Raw genomic sequence first — 5419 nt, forward strand, 5'->3', positions numbered from 1 at the left:
CAAAGGCCGCCCAGACACCGCGCCACGCGCCACGCGAACAACCGCTCGCCCGCGCGCCCGCTCGCAGAAAGAGCCGCGGCCGGGGGGCGGGACAGAAATAACTGGCGCCGACGCCGCCGCGCAAGCGCGCTGGGCGTCTTGCGCCCGGGGGCGGGGCCCGGGCCGAGCGCCCCGGGCGAGGCCGCGAGTACGCACGCGCCTGAACCGGGTCTTCCTACCTCCGCCGACACCGCCTCGGCGCCGCCTGTGCGGCAGGGGCGGGGCTATTGACATCACCGCCGCAACATTGTACGCGGGCGGGGCGCGCGCACCTTTCCTGGCTCGCGCTAGCCCTCAGGCCCCAGCCCCTGGCCGCCGTACTGCGCAGGCGGGTTGGCAGTCCGGGCCACCACCTCAATCCCCGCCCCTTAGGCCAAGGCCGGAGACGCCTCCCGGCACGGCGTCTGCCGGCGCCGGGGAGAGGCGCAGGGTCCCCGTCCCAGGAGGACGTCCCCTTGTGAGCCAAGTGGCTGACTTTGGGGTTTTAACCGTTTTATTGTTTAACAAGACAAACACTGAAACCTGCCTAAAGCAAATAAATTCCAAGGGGCTCCAGAGCAGCAAATCCTGCTGCCCCACAAACGACCCCTTCCCATCTTTTAGGCAGCCGCGGCGCTGACTTGGATGCTTTTCGGGGTGGGCGAACTGAATGAACCTCAAGAGTGGGTCAATTCTAGGGAAGGAGGCAGGGTCGGGGCGCGGGGTGGGGAGGGGGACGTGAATCCCGTCGGAGAAGAAAGCAGAATCTGCAGGGAGAACCCTATCTGAGGGAGGAAGCAAGATCCGTGAAGAGAGGAATCCGGCCTCACTTGGAGGCGGGATCTGGGCGGGGGGCGGGGGAGTCCTGTCTGAGGGAGGAAGCCGAATGTCTGGGGAGAATTCTGTCAGATGGGGAGAACGAGGCCTGTGAGCGGTGGGGGCGTCCTGTCTGAAAGAAACGGCCTTTTTGTGGGAATCCTAAGAGGGAAGCAGAGTCTGGCGAGAATCCTGGGAGCTGGGCAGGGTCGGTGGGGGGGGGGGGGGGGCGGAGAGAGAAGGCCTGTCCCGGCTGGGAAGCAGGGCCTACGGCGGAGGCGGACAGCTCCTGTTTGATCCTGTTTGAGGTGGGAGCGGAGTCTGGGAGGGGATCGCGTCTGAGGACACTAGGCACGAAGAAAGCCCGAGGGAAGCGTGCCTCGCAGCTGGTCCTTGGGGTGGGCCTTGGCCCCTTTTGCAGGGCTCCTTGGTGCTGAGATCTCTAGTTCAGGACAAGGCTAAAGGGGACAGTGGGGGGGGGTCAGCTTTTGAGAGGATGCTTAGAGCATGCTGGCTGGCGAGTCTGGCCCCAAGACCCTACTCCTCCGCGTCTCTGGATCCAAACATAAAACCTGTGGGCTGAGCCGTGCGCCCACGCGTGGGGGGCGGTGGAGGCGCGTCTGGCCCCACTGGGCGGGGTGTGGCCTTTGTTCCCGAAGGGGGCTGGGGGCCCGTGGGGCTTTGTCTCTGCGCCTGCCTTTGTTCCAGCCCCGCCGCAGCCCCCAAAACCGGGGGCCCCCCCCCCCCCGCGGAGTCGAGGCCGGCCTCTCCCCGCCCAACCCACCCACCGGGTCCGCGGGGCCACGCCCCACCGTTGAGTGGCCCGCCCCCTCATGCTGCTCCCCCAAGGCCCTGGCCTCAGACCCTTGCTTCCTTTCTCTGGTAAGTGGGCAGGAAAGTTGACTAGTGCATGGGGTGAGGTGTGGCATCCATTAGTGATAGTTGCTGAGCATTTTCCACAACCCCACCCCTCCCTGTGCCCCAGATCATAGGTAAGGGGGCAAAGGAACTAACATACCTACCCAAACCTCTGGGGCAGACACTAGGGTCAAAATAAGAAGGTGATGGTAAAGACTGTAGGAATGGACCCTCCCAGAGGACTACCTCCAAACGCCTGTGGGTCAGGGTAAACAACTGCAGAGAGCCTGACAAGGCACTGAGAGAGCAGTGAAGTGAGGGGTGTCAGAGATAGCTGGAGGGAGCCTAGAGGTTGCTCAACAGCTAGGTTGGGATGGGTCCTCCAGATTGCCCCTGGTTATGGGCCCTTCAGTAGACTAGCAACTGACCCTGTGGTTTCAGCGGCTCATGCTTTTCTCTCTAAACAGTACCTCCTTATTCCTGGGCCCAGTACTTTCTGTCCCAGTATATGGCAGCCACACAGTCAGGGTATAACCAGGTGCCAGCAGTAGGCCTTGAAGATTCCCTCTACCATCTTACTTACCAGGTACCAGGCCACTGCCAGTTCCATTCACCAAATGTCCGCACCAAGTCTTCCGGAACTGCCAGGACAACACTGGGGGGAGGAAATCAACTGGGAACCAGGCTCAGGCAGACTAAGAGAAGCACAAGGGGGCACCCCAGGCCAGGTGGAGAGAGAGTAGGCATCCAGGTGGGCAAGACCAAGGCAGAAATCTTGCTCAGATGTGTATGGCAGGACATGGATACATCTTGGCTCTGTACCCTCAGTAGGCGAGACCAAGTAGTCAGTGGCACCTTCTATTCTCATCCTCTGTGCTCCTTGCTCACCCTTTCAGCATCTCACCCTTCCCAGTCCTGGACCACTGGAAACTGTCTATATTATGACCTTGCAGACAGAACTCAAGGGATAAAACAAGGTGTAAGAGTCACTCAGACTGCACCCAGGCCAGCCATGGCCTACCCACTGCTTCTTTTGAGCACCCACCTGCCAGCAGCCCTCTCTCTTTTCCCCCAAACTCAACACCTGCACCTGGCTCTCCCTGGAAACTTCAGGTGTCACCGCCAAAGCCACTTCCTGGGGAGGTCTTGTGGCTGCTTCACTTCAGTCCCTTTCTCCATCATCACAGATTCCATTTGGGAACTGGGCAGTGTGATAGTTGTACAACATCAGGAATGTACTTAATGCCACTGAATTGTATATTTGTTGTTGTTGTTGTTGTTTTGAGAGAGAGAGAGAGAATGCAAGCGGGGAGGGGCAGAGGGAAAAGAAGAGAGACTCCTAAGCAGGCTTCACACTCAACACGGAGCCTGACTCGTGGCTTGATCTCACCACCCTGAGACCATGACCCAAGCCAAAATCAAGAGTCAGATGCTCAACCAACTGAGCCACCCAGGAGCCTCATGTATATTTTAAAATCCTTGGGGCACCTGTCTGGCTCAGTTGGTAGAGCATGCTACTCTTGATCTCATGGTTGGGAGTTGGAGCCCCAAGGCGGGTATAGAGATTACTTAAAAATAAAATCTCTAGGGGTGCCTGGGTGGCTCAGGTCATGATCCCTGTGTTGGTCGTGGGCCTCCCTGCTCAGCAGGGAGTCTGCTTCTCCCTCTCCCTCTGCCCCTCCCCCCGTTCGTACTCTCTCTTGCAAGCTCTCTAATAAAAAAATATATATATTTTTTAAAAAATCACAAGAGGGCGCCTGGGTGGCTCAGTCGGTTAAGCGACTGCCTTCGGCTCAGGTCATGGTCCTGGAGTCCCGGGATGGAGTCCCGCATCGGGCTACCTCCTCAGCGGGGAGTCTGCTTCTCCCTCTGACCCTCCTCCCTCTCGTGCTCTCTGTCTCTCATTCTCTCTCGCAAATAAATAAATAAAATCTTTAAAAAAAAAATCACAAGGAAGAAAAAAAATACAGTTACAGTACTACACCATATTTATAAAAAAAAAAATTAATGGGGTGCCTGGGTGGCTCAGTCGTTAAGCGTCTGCCTTCGGCTCAGGTCATGATCTCGGGATCCTGGGATCGAGCCCCGCATCGGGCTCCCAGCTCTGCGGGAAGCCTGCTTCTCTCCCACTCCCCCTGCTTGTGTTCCCTCTCTCACTGTGTCTCTCTCTGTCAAATAAATAAATAAAATCTTTAAAAAAAAAAAAATTCACATGTAAGTAGACCACACAGTTAAATCTCATGTTGTTCAAGAGCCAATTGTAGTCAAAATGGATTATGCTTTGTGTATTTTAACACACACATAAAAATCAAATTTTTTTAAAAGATTTTATTTATTATTTATTTGACAGAGAGAGAGAGACAGCGAGAGAGGGAACACAAGGAGGGGGAGAGGGAGAAGCAGGCTTCCTGCTGAGCAGAGAGCCCGATGCGGGGCTCAAACCCAGGACCCTGGGATCATGACCGGAGCCAAAGGCAGATGCCCAACGACTGAGCCACCCAGGCGCCCCTAAAAACCAGATTTTGATGAGAACCCTGGTCTGTCCCTGCTGATCTCTGACCTCACCACTTGGTTCCAGCCACACAAGCCAACCTGTTTGTTGTTCCTACCTCAGTGCCTTTGCAGTTGCTGTTCTTTCTACCCAGAATGTTCTTCCCCACTGCTTTCTGGCTGGTTCCTTCTCTTCCTTCATATTTCAAGTAGACAGAATCAAAATTGTTTGGGCGCCTGGGTGGCTCAGTTGGTTAAGCAACAGCCTTCGGCTCAGGTAGTGATCCCGGAATCCTGGGATCGAGTCCCACATCAGGCTCCTGGCTCAGTGGGGAGCCTGCTTTTCCCTCTGACCCTCTCCCCTCTCATGCTGTTTCTCTCTCTCAAATAAATAAGTAAATAAATAACTAAATAAATAAAATCTTAAAAAAAAAAAAAGAATCAAAATTGTGCTCACTGCTGCATCTACTTTGCCTAACCCGGGGCCTGCCCCATAGTAGGCACTCAGTAAATGTGTAAAAGGACAAAAAAGAAACAAAATGGGGGCACCTGGATGTCACAGTTGGTTAAGCGTTCGATTTGGTTTCAGCTCAGGTCGTGATCTCATGGTCCTGAGATTGAGACTGGTGTTGGGCTCTGTGCTGAGCATGGAATCTACTTAAGATTCTCTCTCCATCTCCCTCTACCAGTCCCACTCATGCTCTCATCCTCTCTCTCTCTCTAAAATAAATAGGGGTGCCTGGGTGGTTCGGTTGGTTGGGCGTCTGCTTCGTGGGGAGTCTGCTTCTCCCTGTCCCTCTGCTGCTCCCCCTGCTTGTGCTCTCTGTCAAATAAATAAATAATCTTAAAAAAATAAAATAAAAAAGGAAACCCAGGATCCATTAGCACTCACTCCCCTTTCACTCTCCCACCAGCCCCTGGCAACCACTAATCCACTGTCTGTTTCTATGAACTTTTTTAACCTTTTAAAGATTATTTTTTATTTTTTTATTTTTATTTTATTTTTATTTTTTTTAAAGATTTTATTTATTTATTTGACAGAGAAAGACACAGCGAGAGAGGGAACACAAACAGGGAGTGGGAGAGGGAGAAGCAGACTCCCTGCCAAGCAGGGAGCCCGATGCGGGACTCGATCCAGGGACTCCAGGATCATGACCTGAGCCGAAGGCAGTCGCTCAGCCAACTGAGCCACCCAGGCGCCCCTTTTTTAACCTTTTGATGAAGGTTTGTAATACAG

This window comes from Neomonachus schauinslandi, chromosome 16, assembly GCF_002201575.2.
Source record: "Neomonachus schauinslandi chromosome 16, ASM220157v2, whole genome shotgun sequence".
Lineage (NCBI taxonomy): Eukaryota > Metazoa > Chordata > Mammalia > Carnivora > Phocidae > Neomonachus > Neomonachus schauinslandi.